This window comes from Amphiura filiformis, chromosome 5 (genome assembly GCF_039555335.1).
Source record: "Amphiura filiformis chromosome 5, Afil_fr2py, whole genome shotgun sequence".
Taxonomy (NCBI): domain Eukaryota; kingdom Metazoa; phylum Echinodermata; class Ophiuroidea; order Amphilepidida; family Amphiuridae; genus Amphiura; species Amphiura filiformis.
Window position 1 is genome coordinate 73,684,999 of NC_092632.1, and position 25,547 is coordinate 73,710,545.

At 39.1% G+C, this 25,547-nt stretch overlaps 14 non-coding genes across 14 annotated transcripts; all 14 read left to right on the forward strand.

Annotated features, from left to right (window-relative positions):
• The first annotated feature begins 819 nt into the window (after positions 1-819).
• LOC140153900 (5S ribosomal RNA) lies at positions 820-938 on the forward strand. The gene has a single exon (XR_011859230.1). It is a non-coding gene; the product is annotated as a 5S ribosomal RNA (ribosomal RNA).
• A 1,640-nt stretch (positions 939-2,578) lies between these two features.
• On the forward strand, positions 2,579-2,697 carry LOC140153901 (5S ribosomal RNA). Its single transcript, XR_011859231.1, has one exon. It is a non-coding gene; the product is annotated as a 5S ribosomal RNA (ribosomal RNA).
• A 1,641-nt stretch (positions 2,698-4,338) lies between these two features.
• On the forward strand, positions 4,339-4,457 carry LOC140153902 (5S ribosomal RNA). Its single transcript, XR_011859232.1, has one exon. It is a non-coding gene; the product is annotated as a 5S ribosomal RNA (ribosomal RNA).
• Positions 4,458-6,102: 1,645 nt separating this feature from the next.
• On the forward strand, positions 6,103-6,221 carry LOC140153903 (5S ribosomal RNA). Its single transcript, XR_011859233.1, has one exon. It is a non-coding gene; the product is annotated as a 5S ribosomal RNA (ribosomal RNA).
• A 1,644-nt stretch (positions 6,222-7,865) lies between these two features.
• On the forward strand, positions 7,866-7,984 carry LOC140153904 (5S ribosomal RNA). The gene has a single exon (XR_011859234.1). It is a non-coding gene; the product is annotated as a 5S ribosomal RNA (ribosomal RNA).
• Positions 7,985-9,620: 1,636 nt separating this feature from the next.
• On the forward strand, positions 9,621-9,739 carry LOC140153905 (5S ribosomal RNA). Its single transcript, XR_011859235.1, has one exon. It is a non-coding gene; the product is annotated as a 5S ribosomal RNA (ribosomal RNA).
• A 1,636-nt stretch (positions 9,740-11,375) lies between these two features.
• On the forward strand, positions 11,376-11,494 carry LOC140153906 (5S ribosomal RNA). The gene has a single exon (XR_011859236.1). It is a non-coding gene; the product is annotated as a 5S ribosomal RNA (ribosomal RNA).
• Positions 11,495-13,138: 1,644 nt separating this feature from the next.
• Positions 13,139-13,257, forward strand: LOC140153907 (5S ribosomal RNA). The gene has a single exon (XR_011859237.1). It is a non-coding gene; the product is annotated as a 5S ribosomal RNA (ribosomal RNA).
• A 1,647-nt stretch (positions 13,258-14,904) lies between these two features.
• On the forward strand, positions 14,905-15,023 carry LOC140153909 (5S ribosomal RNA). Its single transcript, XR_011859239.1, has one exon. It is a non-coding gene; the product is annotated as a 5S ribosomal RNA (ribosomal RNA).
• A 1,641-nt stretch (positions 15,024-16,664) lies between these two features.
• LOC140153910 (5S ribosomal RNA) lies at positions 16,665-16,783 on the forward strand. The gene has a single exon (XR_011859240.1). It is a non-coding gene; the product is annotated as a 5S ribosomal RNA (ribosomal RNA).
• A 1,642-nt stretch (positions 16,784-18,425) lies between these two features.
• LOC140153820 (5S ribosomal RNA) lies at positions 18,426-18,544 on the forward strand. The gene has a single exon (XR_011859166.1). It is a non-coding gene; the product is annotated as a 5S ribosomal RNA (ribosomal RNA).
• Positions 18,545-20,188: 1,644 nt separating this feature from the next.
• On the forward strand, positions 20,189-20,307 carry LOC140153822 (5S ribosomal RNA). The gene has a single exon (XR_011859168.1). It is a non-coding gene; the product is annotated as a 5S ribosomal RNA (ribosomal RNA).
• Positions 20,308-21,947: 1,640 nt separating this feature from the next.
• Positions 21,948-22,066, forward strand: LOC140153911 (5S ribosomal RNA). Its single transcript, XR_011859241.1, has one exon. It is a non-coding gene; the product is annotated as a 5S ribosomal RNA (ribosomal RNA).
• Positions 22,067-23,708: 1,642 nt separating this feature from the next.
• LOC140153825 (5S ribosomal RNA) lies at positions 23,709-23,827 on the forward strand. Its single transcript, XR_011859170.1, has one exon. It is a non-coding gene; the product is annotated as a 5S ribosomal RNA (ribosomal RNA).
• The last annotated feature ends 1,720 nt before the right edge of the window (positions 23,828-25,547 follow it).

Below are 25,547 nucleotides of genomic sequence, written 5' to 3' on the forward strand. Positions count from 1 at the left end.
CAAAATGACGCGTTTTGTTTGTTTGTTTGTTTGTTTGTTTGTCAAGGGATACATGTTGGTTTTATGTGTCACAAAATGATTTTTTATTTATTTATTTTTTTTTTTTTTCGTTTCGAGCTCTTTAGCTGTTTGCCTACTGTTTCGTCTGGTATATCAATTGTCTATCTACTGCATTTTATTTCCATTTTTATGTAGTAAATGGTTCATTTTAAAACAAGTCTATTTTTAATATCAAATGACATATTTCATTTAAATTCATCACCACATGGACCTACAGTAATGCACTACTTCATCATCAAACACAGATTTATACAGAAGAGGTAAGGGCCTATCATTTTCTTCGGAAGAGGGGTCCCAAATTTACAAGAAGTCGGCATCAATAAAATTGCGACCCCCCTATCGACAACAAAAATTTTATAATCCGCCCCCCTCCCACACACACACACACCACTACCAACGAAACAAAATTTTATGACCCCCCCCCCCCCCATTTGTAAATGTTTGCTATCTACTGAAGATAGCTCGAACCAAAGTTGTAAATCGAAGGAATGCGTTTCTAATTTTACTCCGCCAAAGACAACCAATTTACCTTGTGAAAGCGGGAGTTGGTAAACTTACGCTGACCGGACGTGCAACCCTTGATATATTATAGTTCCTCAAATGAAAAGTCTGGAATCTCATCAGAACAATGCACACTTTGATTACAGAAACTTGTAAGTTTCATAAGAAGATGTCACAAATTTTTGCACAGTATTTTAGAAATGATTGAAAAAAGGTCAATGCTGTAGCTATAAGTAAGCTAAATTTGCATCTTCAAATGTCTACGGCCATACCACGTTGAATACACCGGTTCTCGTCCGATCACCGAAGTTAAGCAACGTCGGGCCCGGTTAGTACTTGGATGGGAGACCGCCTGGGAATACCGGGTGCTGTAGACTTTGCATTCTGATCCTTCTTTTTTATTTTTACTCCTGATCGTGTTTGTGTCCTCTATCTGATGTGATAATTTTGTTTCTATGTACAGAGCGGCTTTGTTCAAAATAGGATTTTTTTTTTCAATTTCTGGAGCACCCGGCACCGGCATGATAACTTAGTTAAAAGTAATGGGTACCAGATCACAATGCGCCACCACACAACACCAACATTGAGTCGATCGTGGTCAGCTACTGGATGGGAGACCAACACCTTTTGGTATAAAAATAGGCCTTTAATGATAACGGACCCAAAAATACCAGATGGACTGGTGCCTAGCTATCGTTTTGCAATTGCCAAAAATAACCCGCTATAATCCAACTGAAACTTACTATTTTTATGGAGTAGACCTACGGCGTGGTAAAATACTTGCAAATAGGCGTTTAACATCTCAGGCATCTTCAAGTAGATATTTCTCCTTTCCTCATTATTATAGACACATTTCCTTTGGGTAAAAAACACAGACGTAATTAGATGAGTGCGAAATATCAGTAGGCCTTTAGCTGCAGCTGAACAGGACAGAGCATCTTCAAAACACGTGTTGACAAACTGCTGTCCACGATTGTTGTGATGTTGTCAGGCGACAATAACTATTGTTATGCGTATAATGTGCGTAATGCGTACGCGTAAACTGAAGTCATTGTTTCACCTTCACCCGCATACGTCCGCGCCCTGACGCCGACGCGCTTGATGTTGGCTCGTGCGTGTCAACATGGTCAATGCGATTCAGTTACAAAATAAATCAAACAAAATATGTCTCATCTTAGGCCTATGTGTTATGTGCTTCTGAAAATGCAAAATGACGCGTTTTGTTTGTTTGTTTGTTTGTTTGTTTGTCAAGGGATACATGTTGGTTTTATGTGTCACAAAATGATTTTTTATTTATTTATTTTTTTTTTTTCGTTTCGAGCTCTTTAGCTGTTTGCCTACTGTTTCGTCTGGTATATCAATTGTCTATCTACTGCATTTTATTTCCATTTTTATGTAGTAAATGGTTCATTTTAAAACAAGTCTATTTTTAATATCAAATGACATATTTCATTTATTCATCACCACATGGACCTACAGTAATGCACTACTTCATCATCAAACACAGATTTATACAGAAGAGGTAAGGGCCTATCATTTTCTTCGGAAGAGGGGTCCCAAATTTACAAGAAGTCGGCATCAATAAAATTGCGACCCCCCTATCGACAACAAAAATTTTATAATCCGCCCCCCCCTCCCACACACACACACACCACTACCAACGAAACAAAATTTTATGACCCCCCCCATTTGTAAATGTTTGCTATCTACTGAAGATAGCTCGAACCAAAGTTGTAAATCGAAGGAATGCGTTTCTAATTTTACTCCGCCAAAGACAACCAATTTACCTTGTGAAAGCGGGAGTTGGTAAACTTACGCTGACCGGACGTGCAACCCTTGATATATTATAGTTCCTCAAATGAAAAGTCTGGAATCTCATCAGAACAATGCACACTTTGATTACAGAAACTTGTAAGTTTCATAAGAAGATGTCACAAATTTTTGCACAGTATTTTAGAAATGATTGAAAAAAGGTCAATGCTGTAGCTATAAGTAAGCTAAATTTGCATCTTCAAATGTCTACGGCCATACCACGTTGAATACACCGGTTCTCGTCCGATCACCGAAGTTAAGCAACGTCGGGCCCGGTTAGTACTTGGATGGGAGACCGCCTGGGAATACCGGGTGCTGTAGACTTTTGCATTCTGATCCTTCTCTTTTTATTTTTACTCCTGATCGTGTTTGTGTCCTCTATCTGATGTGATAATTTTGTTTCTATGTACAGAGCGGCTTTGTTCAAAATAGGATTTTTTTTTTTTTTTCTGGAGCACCCGGCACCGGCATGATAACTTAGTTAAAAGTAATGGGTACCAGATCACAATGCGCCACCACACAACACCAACATTGAGTCGATCGTGGTCAGCTACTGGATGGGAGACCAACACCTTTTTGGTATAAAAAATAGGCCTTTAATGATAACGGACCCAAAAATACCAGATGGACTGGTGCCTAGCTATCGTTTTGCAATTGCCAAAAATAACCCGCTATAATCCAACTGAAACTTACTATTTTTATGGAGTAGACCTACGGCGTGGTAAAATACTTGCAAATAGGCGTTTAACATCTCAGGCATCTTCAAGTAGATATTTCTCCTTTCCTCATTATTATAGACACATTTCCTTTGGGTAAAAAACACAGACGTAATTAGATGAGTGCGAAATATCAGTAGGCCTTTAGCTGCAGCTGAACAGGACAGAGCATCTTCAAAACACGTGTTGACAAACTGCTGTCCACGATTGTTGTGATGTTGTCAGGCGACAATAACTATTGTTATGCGTATAATGTGCGTAATGCGTACGCGTAAACTGAAGTCATTGTTTCACCTTCACCCGCATACGTCCGCGCCCTGACGCCGACGCGCTTGATGTTGGCTCGTGCGTGTCAACATGGTCAATGCGATTCAGTTACAAAATAAATCAAACAAAATATGTCTCATCTTAGGCCTATGTGTTATGTGCTTCTGAAATGCAAAATGACGCGTTTTGTTTGTTTGTTTGTTTGTTTGTTTGTCAAGGGGATACATGTTGGTTTTATGTGTCACAAAATGATTTTTTTATTTATTTATTTTTTTTTTTCGTTTCGAGCTCTTTAGCTGTTTGCCTACTGTTTCGTCTGGTATATCAATTGTCTATCTACTGCATTTTATTTCCATTTTTATGTAGTAAATGGTTCATTTTAAAACAAGTCTATTTTTAATATCAAATGACATATTTCATTTAAATTCATCACCACATGGACCTACAGTAATGCACTACTTCATCATCAAACACAGATTTATACAGAAGAGGTAAGGGCCTATCATTTTCTTCGGAAGAGGGGTCCCAAATTTACAAGAAGTCGGCATCAATAAAATTGCGACCCCCTATCGACAACAAAAATTTTATAATCCGCCCCTCCCACACACACACACACACACTACCAACGAAACAAAATTTTATGACCCCCCCCATTTGTAAATGTTTGCTATCTACTGAAGATAGCTCGAACCAAAGTTGTAAATCGAAGGAATGCGTTTCTAATTTTACTCCGCCAAAGACAACCAATTTACCTTGTGAAAGCGGGAGTTGGTAAACTTACGCTGACCGGACGTGCAACCCTTGATATATTATAGTTCCTCAAATGAAAAGTCTGGAATCTCATCAGAACAATGCACACTTTGATTACAGAAACTTGTAAGTTTCATAAGAAGATGTCACAAATTTTTGCACAGTATTTTAGAAATGATTGAAAAAAGGTCAATGCTGTAGCTATAAGTAAGCTAAATTTGCATCTTCAAATGTCTACGGCCATACCACGTTGAATACACCGGTTCTCGTCCGATCACCGAAGTTAAGCAACGTCGGGCCCGGTTAGTACTTGGATGGGAGACCGCCTGGGAATACCGGGTGCTGTAGACTTTTGCATTCTGATCCTTCTTTTTTATTTTTACTCCTGATCGTGTTTGTGTCCTCTATCTGATGTGATATAATTTTGTTTCTATGTACAGAGCGGCTTTGTTCAAAATAGGATTTTTTTTCTTTTTTTCTGGAGCACCCGGCACCGGCATGATAACTTAGTTAAAAGTAATGGGTACCAGATCACAATGCGCCACCACACAACACCAACATTGAGTCGATCGTGGTCAGCTACTGGATGGGAGACCAACACCTTATAGATATAAAAAATAGGCCTTTAATGATAACGGACCCAAAAATACCAGATGGACTGGTGCCTAGCTATCGTTTTGCAATTGCCAAAAATAACCCGCTATAATCCAACTGAAACTTACTATTTTTATGGAGTAGACCTACGGCGTGGTAAAATACTTGCAAATAGGCGTTTAACATCTCAGGCATCTTCAAGTAGATATTTCTCCTTTCCTCATTATTATAGACACATTTCCTTTGGGTAAAAAACACAGACGTAATTAGATGAGTGCGAAATATCAGTAGGCCTTTAGCTGCAGCTGAACAGGACAGAGCATCTTCAAAACACGTGTTGACAAACTGCTGTCCACGATTGTTGTGATGTTGTCAGGCGACAATAACTATTGTTATGCGTATAATGTGCGTAATGCGTACGCGTAAACTGAAGTCATTGTTTCACCTTCACCCGCATACGTCCGCGCCCTGACGCCGACGCGCTTGATGTTGGCTCGTGCGTGTCAACATGGTCAATGCGATTCAGTTACAAAATAAATCAAACAAAATATGTCTCATCTTAGGCCTATGTGTTATGTGCTTCTGAAAATGCAAAATGACGCGTTTTGTTTGTTTGTTTGTTTGTTTGTTTGTCCAGGGATACATGTTGGTTTTATGTGTCACAAAATGATTTTTTTATTTATTTATTTTTTTTTTTCGTTTCGAGCTCTTTAGCTGTTTGCCTACTGTTTCGTCTGGTATATCAATTGTCTATCTACTGCATTTTATTTCCATTTTTATGTAGTAAATGGTTCATTTTAAAACAAGTCTATTTTTAATATCAAATGACATATTCATTTAAATTCATCACCACATGGACCTACAGTAATGCACTACTTCATCATCAAACACAGATTTATACAGAAGAGGTAAGGGCCTATCATTTTCTTCGGAAGAGGGGTCCCAAATTTACAAGAAGTCGGCATCAATAAAATTGCGACCCCCCCTATCGACAACAAAAATTTTATAATCCGCCCCCCTCCCACACACACACACACCACTACCAACGAAACAAAATTTTATGACCCCCCCCATTTGTAAATGTTTGCTATCTACTGAAGATAGCTCGAACCAAAGTTGTAAATCGAAGGAATGCGTTTCTAATTTTACTCCGCCAAAGACAACCAATTTACCTTGTGAAAGCGGGAGTTGGTAAACTTACGCTGACCGGACGTGCAACCCTTGATATATTATAGTTCCTCAAATGAAAAGTCTGGAATCTCATCAGAACAATGCACACTTTGATTACAGAAACTTGTAAGTTTCATAAGAAGATGTCACAAATTTTTGCACAGTATTTTAGAAATGATTGAAAAAAGGTCAATGCTGTAGCTATAAGTAAGCTAAATTTGCATCTTCAAATGTCTACGGCCATACCACGTTGAATACACCGGTTCTCGTCCGATCACCGAAGTTAAGCAACGTCGGGCCCGGTTAGTACTTGGATGGGAGACCGCCTGGGAATACCGGGTGCTGTAGACTTTTGCATTCTGATCCTTCTTTTTTTGTTTTTACTCCTGATCGTGTTTGTGTCCTCTATCTGATGTGATAATTTTGTTTCTATGTACAGAGCGGCTTTGTTCAAAATAGGATTTTTTTCTCAATTTCTGGAGCACCCGGCACCGGCATGATAACTTAGTTAAAAGTAATGGGTACCAGATCACAATGCGCCACCACACAACACCAACATTGAGTCGATCGTGGTCAGCTACTGGATGGGAGACCAACACCTTTTTGGTATAAAAAATAGGCCTTTAATGATAACGGACCCAAAAATACCAGATGGACTGGTGCCTAGCTATCGTTTTGCAATTGCCAAAAATAACCCGCTATAATCCAACTGAAACTTACTATTTTTATGGAGTAGACCTACGGCGTGGTAAAATACTTGCAAATAGGCGTTTAACATCTCAGGCATCTTCAAGTAGATATTTCTCCTTTCCTCATTATTATAGACACATTTCCTTTGGGTAAAAAACACAGACGTAATTAGATGAGTGCGAAATATCAGTAGGCCTTTAGCTGCAGCTGAACAGGACAGAGCATCTTCAAAACACGTGTTGACAAACTGCTGTCCACGATTGTTGTGATGTTGTCAGGCGACAATAACTATTGTTATGCGTATAATGTGCGTAATGCGTACGCGTAAACTGAAGTCATTGTTTCACCTTCACCCGCATACGTCCGCGCCCTGACGCCGACGCGCTTGATGTTGGCTCGTGCGTGTCAACATGGTCAATGCGATTCAGTTACAAAATAAATCAAACAAAATATGTCTCATCTTAGGCCTATGTGTTATGTGCTTCTGAAAATGCAAAATGACGCGTTTTGTTTGTTTGTTTGTTTGTTTGTTTGTCAAGGGATACATGTTGGTTTTATGTGTCACAAAATGATTTTTTTATTTATTTTTTTTTTTTTCGTTTCGAGCTCTTTAGCTGTTTGCCTACTGTTTCGTCTGGTATATCAATTGTCTATCTACTGCATTTTATTTCCATTTTTATGTAGTAAATGGTTCATTTTAAAACAAGTCTATTTTTAATATCAAATGACATATTTCATTTAAATTCATCACCACATGGACCTACAGTAATGCACTACTTCATCATCAAACACAGATTTATACAGAAGAGGTAAGGGCCTATCATTTTCTTCGGAAGAGGGGTCCCAAATTTACAAGAAGTCGGCATCAATAAAATTGCGACCCCCCTATCGACAACAAAAATTTTATAATCCGCCCCCCTCCCACACACACACACACCACTACCAACGAAACAAAATTTTATGACCCCCCCCCCATTTGTAAATGTTTGCTATCTACTGAAGATAGCTCGAACCAAAGTTGTAAATCGAAGGAATGCGTTTCTAATTTTACTCCGCCAAAGACAACCAATTTACCTTGTGAAAGCGGGAGTTGGTAAACTTACGCTGACCGGACGTGCAACCCTTGATATATTATAGTTCCTCAAATGAAAAGTCTGGAATCTCATCAGAACAATGCACACTTTGATTACAGAAACTTGTAAGTTTCATAAGAAGATGTCACAAATTTTTGCACAGTATTTTAGAAATGATTGAAAAAAAGGTCAATGCTGTAGCTATAAGTAAGCTAAATTTGCATCTTCAAATGTCTACGGCCATACCACGTTGAATACACCGGTTCTCGTCCGATCACCGAAGTTAAGCAACGTCGGGCCCGGTTAGTACTTGGATGGGAGACCGCCTGGGAATACCGGGTGCTGTAGACTTTTGCATTCTGATCCTTCTTTTTTATTTTTACTCCTGATCGTGTTTGTGTCCTCTATCTGTGTGATAATTTTGTTTCTATGTACAGAGCGGCTTTGTTCAAAATAGGATTTTTTTTCTCAATTTCTGGAGCACCCGGCACCGGCATGATAACTTAGTTAAAAGTAATGGGTACCAGATCACAATGCGCCACCACACAACACCAACATTGAGTCGATCGTGGTCAGCTACTGGATGGGAGACCAACACCTTTTGGTATAAAAATAGGCCTTTAATGATAACGGACCCAAAAATACCAGATGGACTGGTGCCTAGCTATCGTTTTGCAATTGCCAAAAATAACCCGCTATAATCCAACTGAAACTTACTATTTTTATGGAGTAGACCTACGGCGTGGTAAAATACTTGCAAATAGGCGTTTAACATCTCAGGCATCTTCAAGTAGATATTTCTCCTTTCCTCATTATTATAGACACATTTCCTTTGGGTAAAAAACACAGACGTAATTAGATGAGTGCGAAATATCAGTAGGCCTTTAGCTGCAGCTGAACAGGACAGAGCATCTTCAAAACACGTGTTGACAAACTGCTGTCCACGATTGTTGTGATGTTGTCAGGCGACAATAACTATTGTTATGCGTATAATGTGCGTAATGCGTACGCGTAAACTGAAGTCATTGTTTCACCTTCACCCGCATACGTCCGCGCCCTGACGCCGACGCGCTTGATGTTGGCTCGTGCGTGTCAACATGGTCAATGCGATTCAGTTACAAAATAAATCAAACAAAATATGTCTCATCTTAGGCCTATGTGTTATGTGCTTCTGAAAATGCAAAATGACGCGTTTTGTTTGTTTGTTTGTTTGTTTGTTTGTCAAGGGATACATGTTGGTTTTATGTGTCACAAAATGATTTTTTTATTTATTTATTTTTTTTTCGTTTCGAGCTCTTTAGCTGTTTGCCTACTGTTTCGTCTGGTATATCAATTGTCTATCTACTGCATTTTATTTCCATTTTTATGTAGTAAATGGTTCATTTTAAAACAAGTCTATTTTTAATATCAAATGACATATTTCATTTAAATTCATCACCACATGGACCTACAGTAATGCACTACTTCATCATCAAACACAGATTTATACAGAAGAGGTAAGGGCCTATCATTTTCTTCGGAAGAGGGGTCCCAAATTTACAAGAAGTCGGCATCAATAAAATTGCGACCCCCCTATCGACAACAAAAATTTTATAATCCGCCCCCCTCCCACACACACACACACCACTACCAACGAAACAAAATTTTATGACCCCCCCCATTTGTAAATGTTTGCTATCTACTGAAGATAGCTCGAACCAAAGTTGTAAATCGAAGGAATGCGTTTCTAATTTTACTCCGCCAAAGACAACCAATTTACCTTGTGAAAGCGGGAGTTGGTAAACTTACGCTGACCGGACGTGCAACCCTTGATATATTATAGTTCCTCAAATGAAAAGTCTGGAATCTCATCAGAACAATGCACACTTTGATTACAGAAACTTGTAAGTTTCATAAGAAGATGTCACAAATTTGCACAGTATTTTAGAAATGATTGAAAAAAGGTCAATGCTGTAGCTATAAGTAAGCTAAATTTGCATCTTCAAATGTCTACGGCCATACCACGTTGAATACACCGGTTCTCGTCCGATCACCGAAGTTAAGCAACGTCGGGCCCGGTTAGTACTTGGATGGGAGACCGCCTGGGAATACCGGGTGCTGTAGACTTTTGCATTCTGATCCTTCTCTTTTTATTTTTACTCCTGATCGTGTTTGTGTCCTCTATCTGATGTGATAATTTTGTTTCTATGTACAGAGCGGCTTTGTTCAAAATAGGATTTTTTTCTCAATTTCTGGAGCACCCGGCACCGGCATGATAACTTAGTTAAAAGTAATGGGTACCAGATCACAATGCGCCACCACACAACACCAACATTGAGTCGATCGTGGTCAGCTACTGGATGGGAGACCAACACCATAAAGAATAAAAATAGGCCTTTAATGATAACGGACCCAAAAATACCAGATGGACTGGTGCCTAGCTATCGTTTTGCAATTGCCAAAAATAACCCGCTATAATCCAACTGAAACTTACTATTTTTATGGAGTAGACCTACGGCGTGGTAAAATACTTGCAAATAGGCGTTTAACATCTCAGGCATCTTCAAGTAGATATTTCTCCTTTCCTCATTATTATAGACACATTTCCTTTGGGTAAAAAACACAGACGTAATTAGATGAGTGCGAAATATCAGTAGGCCTTTAGCTGCAGCTGAACAGGACAGAGCATCTTCAAAACACGTGTTGACAAACTGCTGTCCACGATTGTTGTGATGTTGTCAGGCGACAATAACTATTGTATGCGTATAATGTGCGTAATGCGTACGCGTAAACTGAAGTCATTGTTTCACCTTCACCCGCATACGTCCGCGCCCTGACGCCGACGCGCTTGATGTTGGCTCGTGCGTGTCAACATGGTCAATGCGATTCAGTTACAAAATAAATCAAACAAAATATGTCTCGTCTGATGTGTTATGTGCTTCTGAAAATGCAAAATGACGCGTTTTGTTTGTTTGTTTGTTTGTTTGTTTGTCAAGGGGATACATGTTGGTTTTATGTGTCACAAAATGATTTTTTTATTTATTTATTTTTTTTTTTTTCGTTTCGAGCTCTTTAGCTGTTTGCCTACTGTTTCGTCTGGTATATCAATTGTCTATCTACTGCATTTTATTTCCATTTTTATGTAGTAAATGGTTCATTTTAAAACAAGTCTATTTTTAATATCAAATGACATATTTCATTTAAATTCATCACCACATGGACCTACAGTAATGCACTACTTCATCATCAAACACAGATTTATACAGAAGAGGTAAGGGCCTATCATTTTCTTCGGAAGAGGGGTCCCAAATTTACAAGAAGTCGGCATCAATAAAATTGCGACCCCCTATCGACAACAAAAATTTTATAATCCGCCCCCTCCCACACACACACACACACACTACCAACGAAACAAAATTTTATGACCCCCCCCATTGTAAATGTTTGCTATCTACTGAAGATAGCTCGAACCAAAGTTGTAAATCGAAGGAATGCGTTTCTAATTTTACTCCGCCAAAGACAACCAATTTACCTTGTGAAAGCGGGAGTTGGTAAACTTACGCTGACCGGACGTGCAACCCTTGATATATTATAGTTCCTCAAATGAAAAGTCTGGAATCTCATCAGAACAATGCACACTTTGATTACAGAAACTTGTAAGTTTCATAAGAAGATGTCACAAATTTTTGCACAGTATTTTAAAAATAAATAAAAAAAAGGTCAATGCTGTAGCTATAAGTAAGCTAAATTTGCATCTTCAAATGTCTACGGCCATACCACGTTGAATACACCGGTTCTCGTCCGATCACCGAAGTTAAGCAACGTCGGGCCCGGTTAGTACTTGGATGGGAGACCGCCTGGGAATACCGGGTGCTGTAGACTTTTGCATTCTGATCCTTCTTTTTTTATTTTTACTCCTGATCGTGTTTGTGTCCTCTATCTGATGTGATAATTTTGTTTCTATGTACAGAGCGGCTTTGTTCAAAATAGGATTTTTTTTCTCAATTTCTGGAGCACCCGGCACCGGCATGATAACTTAGTTAAAAGTAATGGGTACCAGATCACAATGCGCCACCACACAACACCAACATTGAGTCGATCGTGGTCAGCTACTGGATGGGAGACCAACACCTTTTGGTATAAAAATAGGCCTTTAATGATAACGGACCCAAAAATACCAGATGGACTGGTGCCTAGCTATCGTTTTGCAATTGCCAAAAATAACCCGCTATAATCCAACTGAAACTTACTATTTTTATGGAGTAGACCTACGGCGTGGTAAAATACTTGCAAATAGGCGTTTAACATCTCAGGCATCTTCAAGTAGATATTTCTCCTTTCCTCATTATTATAGACACATTTCCTTTGGGTAAAAAACACAGACGTAATTAGATGAGTGCGAAATATCAGTAGGCCTTTAGCTGCAGCTGAACAGGACAGAGCATCTTCAAAACACGTGTTGACAAACTGCTGTCCACGATTGTTGTGATGTTGTCAGGCGACAATAACTATTGTTATGCGTATAATGTGCGTAATGCGTACGCGTAAACTGAAGTCATTGTTTCACCTTCACCCGCATACGTCCGCGCCCTGACGCCGACGCGCTTGATGTTGGCTCGTGCGTGTCAACATGGTCAATGCGATTCAGTTACAAAATAAATCAAACAAAATATGTCTCATCTTAGGCCTATGTGTTATGTGCTTCTGAAAATGCAAAATGACGCGTTTTGTTTGTTTGTTTGTTTGTTTGTTTGTTAAGTGGATTCATGTTGGTTTTATGTGTCACAAAATGATTTTTTTATTTATTTATTTTTTTTTTTCGTTTCGAGCTCTTTAGCTGTTTGCCTACTGTTTCGTCTGGTATATCAATTGTCTATCTACTGCATTTTATTTCCATTTTTATGTAGTAAATGGTTCATTTTAAAACAAGTCTATTTTTAATATCAAATGACATATTTCATTTAAATTCATCACCACATGGACCTACAGTAATGCACTACTTCATCATCAAACACAGATTTATACAGAAGAGGTAAGGGCCTATCATTTTCTTCGGAAGAGGGGTCCCAAATTTACAAGAAGTCGGCATCAATAAAATTGCGCCCCCCCTATCGACAACAAAAATTTTATAATCCGCCCCCTCCCACACACACACACACCACTACCAACGAAACAAAATTTTATGACCCCCCCCCCATTTGTAAATGTTTGCTATCTACTGAAGATAGCTCGAACCAAAGTTGTAAATCGAAGGAATGCGTTTCTAATTTTACTCCGCCAAAGACAACCAATTTACCTTGTGAAAGCGGGAGTTGGTAAACTTACGCTGACCGGACGTGCAACCCTTGATATATTATAGTTCCTCAAATGAAAAGTCTGGAATCTCATCAGAACAATGCACACTTTGATTACAGAAACTTGTAAGTTTCATAAGAAGATGTCACAAATTTTTGCACAGTATTTTAGAAATGATTGAAAAAAGGTCAATGCTGTAGCTATAAGTAAGCTAAATTTGCATCTTCAAATGTCTACGGCCATACCACGTTGAATACACCGGTTCTCGTCCGATCACCGAAGTTAAGCAACGTCGGGCCCGGTTAGTACTTGGATGGGAGACCGCCTGGGAATACCGGGTGCTGTAGACTTTTGCATTCTGATCCTTCTTTTTTATTTTTACTCCTGATCGTGTTTGTGTCCTCTATCTGATGTGATAATTTTGTTTCTATGTACAGAGCGGCTTTGTTCAAAATAGGATTTTTTTTTCAATTTCTGGAGCACCCGGCACCGGCATGATAACTTAGTTAAAAGTAATGGGTACCAGATCACAATGCGCCACCACACAACACCAACATTGAGTCGATCGTGGTCAGCTACTGGATGGGAGACCAACACCTTTTTGGTATAAAAAATAGGCCTTTAATGATAACGGACCCAAAAATACCAGATGGACTGGTGCCTAGCTATCGTTTTGCAATTGCCAAAAATAACCCGCTATAATCCAACTGAAACTTACTATTTTTATGGAGTAGACCTACGGCGTGGTAAAATACTTGCAAATAGGCGTTTAACATCTCAGGCATCTTCAAGTAGATATTTCTCCTTTCCTCATTATTATAGACACATTTCCTTTGGGTAAAAAACACAGACGTAATTAGATGAGTGCGAAATATCAGTAGGCCTTTAGCTGCAGCTGAACAGGACAGAGCATCTTCAAAACACGTGTTGACAAACTGCTGTCCACGATTGTTGTGATGTTGTCAGGCGACAATAACTATTGTTATGCGTATAATGTGCGTAATGCGTACGCGTAAACTGAAGTCATTGTTTCACCTTCACCCGCATACGTCCGCGCCCTGACGCCGACGCGCTTGATGTTGGCTCGTGCGTGTCAACATGGTCAATGCGATTCAGTTACAAAATAAATCAAACAAAATATGTCTCATCTGGGCCTATGTGTTATGTGCTTCTGAAAATGCAAAATGACGCGTTTTGTTTGTTTGTTTGTTTGTTTGTTTGTCAAGGGGATACATGTTGGTTTTATGTGTCACAAAATGATTTTTTTATTTATTTATTTTTTTTTTTCGTTTCGAGCTCTTTAGCTGTTTGCCTACTGTTTCGTCTGGTATATCAATTGTCTATCTACTGCATTTTATTTCCATTTTTATGTAGTAAATGGTTCATTTTAAAACAAGTCTATTTTTAATATCAAATGACATATTTCATTTAAATTCATCACCACATGGACCTACAGTAATGCACTACTTCATCATCAAACACAGATTTATACAGAAGAGGTAAGGGCCTATCATTTTCTTCGGAAGAGGGGTCCCAAATTTACAAGAAGTCGGCATCAATAAAATTGCGCCCCCCCTATCGACAACAAAAATTTTATAATCCGCCCCCCCACACACACACACACCACTACCAACGAAACAAAATTTTATGCCCCCCCCCCCCCCCCCATTTGTAAATGTTTGCTATCTACTGAAGATAGCTCGAACCAAAGTTGTAAATCGAAGGAATGCGTTTCTAATTTTACTCCGCCAAAGACAACCAATTTACCTTGTGAAAGCGGGAGTTGGTAAACTTACGCTGACCGGACGTGCAACCCTTGATATATTATAGTTCCTCAAATGAAAAGTCTGGAATCTCATCAGAACAATGCACACTTTGATTACAGAAACTTGTAAGTTTCATAAGAAGATGTCACAAATTTTTGCACAGTATTTTAGAAATGATTGAAAAAAGGTCAATGCTGTAGCTATAAGTAAGCTAAATTTGCATCTTCAAATGTCTACGGCCATACCACGTTGAATACACCGGTTCTCGTCCGATCACCGAAGTTAAGCAACGTCGGGCCCGGTTAGTACTTGGATGGGAGACCGCCTGGGAATACCGGGTGCTGTAGACTTTTGCATTCTGATCCTTCTTTTTTATTTTTACTCCTGATCGTGTTTGTGTCCTCTATCTGATGTGATAATTTTGTTTCTATGTACAGAGCGGCTTTGTTCAAAATAGGATTTTTTTCTCAATTTCTGGAGCACCCGGCACCGGCATGATAACTTAGTTAAAAGTAATGGGTACCAGATCACAATGCGCCACCACACAACACCAACATTGAGTCGATCGTGGTCAGCTACTGGATGGGAGACCAACACCTTTTGGTATAAAAATAGGCCTTTAATGATAACGGACCCAAAAATACCAGATGGACTGGTGCCTAGCTATCGTTTTGCAATTGCCAAAAATAACCCGCTATAATCCAACTGAAACTTACTATTTTTATGGAGTAGACCTACGGCGTGGTAAAATACTTGCAAATAGGCGTTTAACATCTCAGGCATCTTCAAGTAGATATTTCTCCTTTCCTCATTATTATAGACACATTTCCTTTGGGTAAAAAACACAGACGTAATTAGATGAGTGCGAAATATCAGTAGGCCTTTAGCTGCAGCTGAACAGGACAGAGCATCTTCAAAACACGTGTTGACAAACTGCTGTCCACGATTGTTGTGATGTTGTCAGGCGACAATAACTATTGTAATGCGTATAATGTGCGTAATGCGTACGCGTAAACTGAAGTCATTGTTTCACCTTCACCCGCATACGTCCGCGCCCTGACGCCGACGCGCTTGATGTTGGCTCGTGCGTGTCAACATGGTCAATGCGATTCAGTTACAAAATAAATCAAACAAAATATGTCTCATCTTAGGCCTATGTGTTATGTGCTTCTGAAAATGCAAAATGACGCGTTTTGTTTGTTTGTTTGTTTGTTTGTTTGTCAGGGGATACATGTTGGTTTTATGTGTCACAAAATGATTTTTTTATTTATTTATTTTTTTTTCGTTTCGAGCTCTTTAGCTGTTTGCCTACTGTTTCGTCTGGTATATCAATTGTCTATCTACTGCATTTTATTTCCATTTTTATGTAGTAAATGGTTCATTTTAAAACAAGTCTATTTTTAATATCAAATGACATATTTCATTTAAATTCATCACCACATGGACCTACAGTAATGCACTACTTCATCATCAAACACAGATTTATACAGAAGAGGTAAGGGCCTATCATTTTCTTCGGAAGAGGGGTCCCAAATTTACAAGAAGTCGGCATCAATAAAATTGCGACCCCCCTATCGACAACAAAAATTTTATAATCCCCCCCCCCCCCCCACACACACACACCACTACCAACGAAACAAAATTTTATGACCCCCCCATTTGTAAATGTTTGCTATCTACTGAAGATAGCTCGAACCAAAGTTGTAAATCGAAGGAATGCGTTTCTAATTTTACTCCGCCAAAGACAACCAATTTACCTTGTGAAAGCGGGAGTTGGTAAACTTACGCTGACCGGACGTGCAACCCTTGATATATTATAGTTCCTCAAATGAAAAGTCTGGAATCTCATCAGAACAATGCACACTTTGATTACAGAAACTTGTAAGTTTCATAAGAAGAAGATGTCACAAATTTTTGCACAGTATTTTAGAAATGATTGAAAAAAAGGTCAATGCTGTAGCTATAAGTAAGCTAAATTTGCATCTTCAAATGTCTACGGCCATACCACGTTGAATACACCGGTTCTCGTCCGATCACCGAAGTTAAGCAACGTCGGGCCCGGTTAGTACTTGGATGGGAGACCGCCTGGGAATACCGGGTGCTGTAGACTTTTGCATTCTGATCCTTCTTTTTTTATTTTTACTCCTGATCGTGTTTGTGTCCTCTATCTGATGTGATAATTTTGTTTCTATGTACAGAGCGGCTTTGTTCAAAATAGGATTTTTTTTCTCAATTTCTGGAGCACCCGGCACCGGCATGATAACTTAGTTAAAAGTAATGGGTACCAGATCACAATGCGCCACCACACAACACCAACATTGAGTCGATCGTGGTCAGCTACTGGATGGGAGACCAACACCTTTTTGGTATAAAAAATAGGCCTTTAATGATAACGGACCCAAAAATACCAGATGGACTGGTGCCTAGCTATCGTTTTGCAATTGCCAAAAATAACCCGCTATAATCCAACTGAAACTTACTATTTTTATGGAGTAGACCTACGGCGTGGTAAAATACTTGCAAATAGGCGTTTAACATCTCAGGCATCTTCAAGTAGATATTTCTCCTTTCCTCATTATTATAGACACATTTCCTTTGGGTAAAAAACACAGACGTAATTAGATGAGTGCGAAATATCAGTAGGCCTTTAGCTGCAGCTGAACAGGACAGAGCATCTTCAAAACACGTGTTGACAAACTGCTGTCCACGATTGTTGTGATGTTGTCAGGCGACAATAACTATTGTAATGCGTATAATGTGCGTAATGCGTACGCGTAAACTGAAGTCATTGTTTCACCTTCACCCGCATACGTCCGCGCCCTGACGCCGACGCGCTTGATGTTGGCTCGTGCGTGTCAACATGGTCAATGCGATTCAGTTACAAAATAAATCAAACAAAATATGTCTCATCTTAGGCCTATGTGTTATGTGCTTCTGAAAATGCAAAATGACGCGTTTTGTTTGTTTGTTTGTTTGTTTGTTTGTCAAGGGGATACATGTTGGTTTTATGTGTCACAAAATGATTTTTTTATTTATTTATTTTTTTTTTTCGTTTCGAGCTCTTTAGCTGTTTGCCTACTGTTTCGTCTGGTATATCAATTGTCTATCTACTGCATTTTATTTCCATTTTTATGTAGTAAATGGTTCATTTTAAAACAAGTCTATTTTTAATATCAAATGACATATTTCATTTAAATTCATCACCACATGGACCTACAGTAATGCACTACTTCATCATCAAACACAGATTTATACAGAAGAGGTAAGGGCCTATCATTTTCTTCGGAAGAGGGGTCCCAAATTTACAAGAAGTCGGCATCAATAAAATTGCGACCCACCTATCGACAACAAAAATTTTATAATCCGCCCCCTCCCACACACACACACACCACTACCAACGAAACAAAATTTTATGACCCCCCATTTGTAAATGTTTGCTATCTACTGAAGATAGCTCGAACCAAAGTTGTAAATCGAAGGAATGCGTTTCTAATTTTACTCCGCCAAAGACAACCAATTTACCTTGTGAAAGCGGGAGTTGGTAAACTTACGCTGACCGGACGTGCAACCCTTGATATATTATAGTTCCTCAAATGAAAAGTCTGGAATCTCATCAGAACAATGCACACTTTGATTACAGAAACTTGTAAGTTTCATAAGAAGATGTCACAAATTTTTGCACAGTATTTTAGAAATGATTGAAAAAAGGTCAATGCTGTAGCTATAAGTAAGCTAAATTTGCATCTTCAAATGTCTACAGCCATACCACGTTGAATACACCGGTTCTCGTCCGATCACCGAAGTTAAGCAACGTCGGGCCCGGTTAGTACTTGGATGGGAGACCGCCTGGGAATACCGGGTGCTGTAGACTTTTGCATTCTGATCCTTCTTTTTTATTTTTACTCCTGATCGTGTTTGTGTCCTCTATCTGATGTGATAATTTTGTTTCTATGTACAGAGCGGCTTTGTTCAAAATAGGATTTTTTTTCTCAATTTCTGGAGCACCCGGCACCGGCATGATAACTTAGTTAAAAGTAATGGGTACCAGATCACAATGCGCCACCACACAACACCAACATTGAGTCGATCGTGGTCAGCTACTGGATGGGAGACCAACACCTTTTTGGTATAAAAAATAGGCCTTTAATGATAACGGACCCAAAAATACCAGATGGACTGGTGCCTAGCTATCGTTTTGCAATTGCCAAAAATAACCCGCTATAATCCAACTGAAACTTACTATTTTTATGGAGTAGACCTACGGCGTGGTAAAATACTTGCAAATAGGCGTTTAACATCTCAGGCATCTTCAAGTAGATATTTCTCCTTTCCTCATTATTATAGACACATTTCCTTTGGGTAAAAAACACAGACGTAATTAGATGAGTGCGAAATATCAGTAGGCCTTTAGCTGCAGCTGAACAGGACAGAGCATCTTCAAAACACGTGTTGACAAACTGCTGTCCACGATTGTTGTGATGTTGTCAGGCGACAATAACTATTGTAATGCGTATAATGTGCGTAATGCGTACGCGTAAACTGAAGTCATTGTTTCACCTTCACCCGCATACGTCCGCGCCCTGACGCCGACGCGCTTGATGTTGGCTCGTGCGTGTCAACATGGTCAATGCGATTCAGTTACAAAATAAATCAAACAAAATATGTCTCATCTTAGGCCTATGTGTTATGTGCTTCTGAAAATGCAAAATGACGCGTTTTGTTTGTTTGTTTGTTTGTTTGTTTGTCAAGGGGATACATGTTGGTTTTATGTGTCACAAAATGATTTTTTATTTATTTATTTTTTTTTTTCGTTTCGAGCTCTTTAGCTGTTTGCCTACTGTTTCGTCTGGTATATCAATTGTCTATCTACTGCATTTTATTTCCATTTTTATGTAGTAAATGGTTCATTTTAAAACAAGTCTATTTTTAATATCAAATGACATATTTCATTTAAATTCATCACCACATGGACCTACAGTAATGCACTACTTCATCATCAAACACAGATTTATACAGAAGAGGTAAGGGCCTATCATTTTCTTCGGAAGAGGGGTCCCAAATTTACAAGAAGTCGGCATCAATAAAATTGCGACCCCCTATCGACAACAAAATTTTATAATCCGCCCCCCTCCCACACACACACACACCACTACCAACGAAACAAAATTTTATGACCCCCCCCCCCCATTTGTAAATGTTTGCTATCTACTGAAGATAGCTCGAACCAAAGTTGTAAATCGAAGGAATGCGTTTCTAATTTTACTCCGCCAAAGACAACCAATTTACCTTGTGAAAGCGGGAGTTGGTAAACTTACGCTGACCGGACGTGCAACCCTTGATATATTATAGTTCCTCAAATGAAAAGTCTGGAATCTCATCAGAACAATGCACACTTTGATTACAGAAACTTGTAAGTTTCATAAGAAGATGTCACAAATTTTGCACAGTATTTTAGAAATGATTGAAAAAAGGTCAATGCTGTAGCTATAAGTAAGCTAAATTTGCATCTTCAAATGTCTACAGCCATACCACGTTGAATACACCGGTTCTCGTCCGATCACCGAAGTTAAGCAACGTCGGGCCCGGTTAGTACTTGGATGGGAGACCGCCTGGGAATACCGGGTGCTGTAGACTTTTGCATTCTGATCCTTCTTTTTTATTTTTACTCCTGATCGTGTTTGTGTCCTCTATCTGATGTGATAATTTTGTTTCTATGTACAGAGCGGCTTTGTTCAAAATAGGATTTTTTTCTCAATTTCTGGAGCACCCGGCACCGGCATGATAACTTAGTTAAAAGTAATGGGTACCAGATCACAATGCGCCACCACACAACACCAACATTGAGTCGATCGTGGTCAGCTACTGGATGGGAGACCAACACCTTTTGGTATAAAAATAGGCCTTTAATGATAACGGACCCAAAATACCAGATGGACTGGTGCCTAGCTATCGTTTTGCAATTGCCAAAAATAACCCGCTATAATCCAACTGAAACTTACTATTTTTATGGAGTAGACCTACGGCGTGGTAAAATACTTGCAAATAGGCGTTTAACATCTCAGGCATCTTCAAGTAGATATTTCTCCTTTCCTCATTATTATAGACACATTTCCTTTGGGTAAAAAACACAGACGTAATTAGATGAGTGCGAAATATCAGTAGGCCTTTAGCTGCAGCTGAACAGGACAGAGCATCTTCAAAACACGTGTTGACAAACTGCTGTCCACGATTGTTGTGATGTTGTCAGGCGACAATAACTATTGTAATGCGTATAATGTGCGTAATGCGTACGCGTAAACTGAAGTCATTGTTTCACCTTCACCCGCATACGTCCGCGCCCTGACGCCGACGCGCTTGATGTTGGCTCGTGCGTGTCAACATGGTCAATGCGATTCAGTTACAAAATAAATCAAACAAAATATGTCTCATCTTAGGCCTATGTGTTATGTGCTTCTGAAAATGCAAAATGACGCGTTTTGTTTGTTTGTTTGTTTGTTTGTTTGTCAAGGGATACATGTTGGTTTTATGTGTCACAAAATGATTTTTTATTTATTTATTTATTTTTTTTCGTTTCGAGCTCTTTAGCTGTTTGCCTACTGTTTCGTCTGGTATATCAATTGTCTATCTACTGCATTTTATTTCCATTTTTATGTAGTAAATGGTTCATTTTAAAACAAGTCTATTTTTAATATCAAATGACATATTTCATTTAAATTCATCACCACATGGACCTACAGTAATGCACTACTTCATCATCAAACACAGATTTATACAGAAGAGGTAAGGGCCTATCATTTTCTTCGGAAGAGGGGTCCCAAATTTACAAGAAGTCGGCATCAATAAAATTGCGTCCCCCCTATCGACAACAAAAAATTTTATAATCCGCCCCCCTCCCCACACACACACACACCACTACCAACGAAACAAAATTTTATGACCCCCCCATTTGTAAATGTTTGCTATCTACTGAAGATAGCTCGAACCAAAGTTGTAAATCGAAGGAATGCGTTTCTAATTTTACTCCGCCAAAGACAACCAATTTACCTTGTGAAAGCGGGAGTTGGTAAACTTACGCTGACCGGACGTGCAACCCTTGATATATTATAGTTCCTCAAATGAAAAGTCTGGAATCTCATCAGAACAATGCACACTTTGATTACAGAAACTTGTAAGTTTCATAAGAAGATGTCACAAATTTTTGCACAGTATTTTAGTAATGATTGAAAAAAGGTCAATGCTGTAGCTATAAGTAAGCTAAATTTGCATCTTCAAATGTCTACGGCCATACCACGTTGAATACACCGGTTCTCGTCCGATCACCGAAGTTAAGCAACGTCGGGCCCGGTTAGTACTTGGATGGGAGACCGCCTGGGAATACCGGGTGCTGTAGACTTTTGCATTCTGATCCTTCTTTTTTATTTTTACTCCTGATCGTGTTTGTGTCCTCTATCTGATGTGATAATTTTGTTTCTATGTACAGAGCGGCTTTGTTCAAAATAGGATTTTTTTTTTCAATTTCTGGAGCACCCGGCACCGGCATGATAACTTAGTTAAAAGTAATGGGTACCAGATCACAATGCGCCACCACACAACACCAACATTGAGTCGATCGTGGTCAGCTACTGGATGGGAGACCAACACCTTTTGGTATAAAAATAGGCCTTTAATGATAACGGACCCAAAAATACCAGATGGACTGGTGCCTAGCTATCGTTTTGCAATTGCCAAAAATAACCCGCTATAATCCAACTGAAACTTACTATTTTTATGGAGTAGACCTACGGCGTGGTAAAATACTTGCAAATAGGCGTTTAACATCTCAGGCATCTTCAAGTAGATATTTCTCCTTTCCTCATTATTATAGACACATTTCCTTTGGGTAAAAAACACAGACGTAATTAGATGAGTGCGAAATATCAGTAGGCCTTAGCTGCAGCTGAACAGGACAGAGCATCTTCAAAACACGTGTTGACAAACTGCTGTCCACGATTGTTGTGATGTTGTCAGGCGACAATAACTATTGTAATGCGTATAATGTGCGTAATGCGTACGCGTAAACTGAAGTCATTGTTTCACCTTCACCCGCATACGTCCGCGCCCTGACGCCGACGCGCTTGATGTTGGCTCGTGCGTGTCAACATGGTCAATGCGATTCAGTTACAAAATAAATCAAACAAAATATGTCTCATCTTAGGCCTATGTGTTATGTGCTTCTGAAAATGCAAAATGACGCGTTTTGTTTGTTTGTTTGTTTGTTTGTTTGTCAAGGGGATACATGTTGGTTTTATGTGTCACAAAATGATTTTTTATTTATTTATTTTTTTTTTTTTCGTTTCGAGCTCTTTAGCTGTTTGCCTACTGTTTCGTCTGGTATATCAATTGTCTATCTACTGCATTTTATTTCCATTTTATGTAGTAAATGGTTCATTTTAAAACAAGTCTATTTTTAATATCAAATGACATATTTCATTTAAATTCATCACCACATGGACCTACAGTAATGCACTACTTCATCATCAAACACAGATTTATACAGAAGAGGTAAGGGCCTATCATTTTTCTTCGGAAGAGGGTCCCAAATTTACAAGAAGTCGTCATCAATAAAATTGCGACCCCCCTATCGACAACAACAATTTTATACTCCGCCCCCCTCCCACACACACACACACCACTACCAACGAAACAAAATTTTATGACCCCCCCCATTTGTAAATGTTTGCTATCTACTGAAGATAGCTCGAACCAAAGTTGTAAATCGAAGGAATGCGTTTCTAATTTTACTCCGCCAAAGACAACCAATTTACCTTGTGAAAGCGGGAGTTGGTAAACTTACGCTGACCGGACGTGCAACCCTTGATATATTATAGTTCCTCAAATGAAAAGTCTGGAATCTCATCAGAACAATGCACACTTTGATTACAGAAACTTGTAAGTTTCATAAGAAGATGTCACAAATTTTTGCACAGTATTTTAGAAATGATTGAAAAAAAGGTCAATGCTGTAGCTATAAGTAAGCTAAATTTGCATCTTCAAATGTCTACGTCCATACCACGTTGAATACACCGGTTCTCGTCCGATCACCGAAGTTAAGCAACGTCGGGCCCGGTTAGTACTTGGATGGGAGACCGCCTGGGAATACCGGGTGCTGTAGACTTTTGCATTCTGATCCTTCTTTTTTTATTTTTACTCCTGATCGTGTTTGTGTCCTCTATCTGATGTGATAATTTTGTTTCTATGTACAGAGCGGCTTTGTTCAAAATAGGATTTTTTTTCTCAATTTCTGGAGCACCCGGCACCGGCATGATAACTTAGTTAAAAGTAATGGGTACCAGATCACAATGCGCCACCACACAACACCAACATTGAGTCGATCGTGGTCAGCTACTGGATGGGACCAACACATATATAGTATAAAAAATAGGCCTTTAATGATAACGGACCCAAAAATACCAGATGGACTGGTGCCTAGCTATCGTTTTGCAATTGCCAAAATAACCCGCTATAATCCAACTGAAACTTACTATTTTTATGGAGTAGACCTACGGCGTGGTAAAATACTTGCAAATAGGCGTTTAACATCTCAGGCATCTTCAAGTAGATATTTCTCCTTTCCTCATTATTATAGACACATTTCCTTTGGGTAAAAACACAGACGTAATTAGATGAGTGCGAAATATCAGTAGGCCTTTAGCTGCAGCTGAACAGGACAGAGCATCTTCAAAACACGTGTTGACAAACTGCTGTCCACGATTGTTGTGATGTTGTCAGGCGACAATAACTATTGTAATGCGTATAATGTGCGTAATGCGTACGCGTAAACTGAAGTCATTGTTTCACCTTCACCCGCATACGTCCGCGCCCTGACGCCGACGCGCTTGATGTTGGCTCGTGCGTGTCAACATGGTCAATGCGATTCAGTTACAAAATAAATCAAACAAAATATGTCTCATCTTAGGCCTATGTGTTATGTGCTTCTGAAAATGCAAAATGACGCGTTTTGTTTGTTTGTTTGTTTGTTTGTTTGTCAGGGGATACATGTTGGTTTTATGTGTCACAAAATGATTTTTTATTTATTTATTTTTTTTCGTTTCGAGCTCTTTAGCTGTTTGCCTACTGTTTCGTCTGGTATATCAATTGTCTATCTACTGCATTTTATTTCCATTTTTATGTAGTAAATGGTTCATTTTAAAACAAGTCTATTTTTAATATCAAATGACATATTTCATTTAAATTCATCACCACATGGACCTACAGTAATGCACTACTTCATCATCAAACACAGATTTATACAGAAGAGGTAAGGGCCTATCATTTTCTTCGGAAGAGGGGTCCCAAATTTACAAGAAGTCGGCATCAATAAAATTGCGACCCCCCCTATCGACAACAAAAATTTTATAATCCGCCCCCTCCCACACACACACACCACCAACAAACAAAATTTTATGACCCCCCCATTTGTAAATGTTTGCTATCTACTGAAGATAGCTCGAACCAAAGTTGTAAATCGAAGGAATGCGTTTCTAATTTTACTCCGCCAAAGACAACCAATTTACCTTGTGAAAGCGGGAGTTGGTAAACTTACGCTGACCGGACGTGCAACCCTTGATATATTATAGTTCCTCAAATGAAAAGTCTGGAATCTCATCAGAACAATGCACACTTTGATTACAGAAACTTGTAAGTTTCTTATAAGAAGATGTCACAAATTTTTTGCACAGTATTTTAGAAATGATTGAAAAAAAGGTCAATGCTGTAGCTATAAGTAAGCTAAATTTGTGATCTTCAAATGTCTCATTGCCATACCACGTTGAATACACGGTTCTCGTCCGATCACCGAAGTTAAGCAACGTCGGGCCCGGTTAGTACTTGGATGG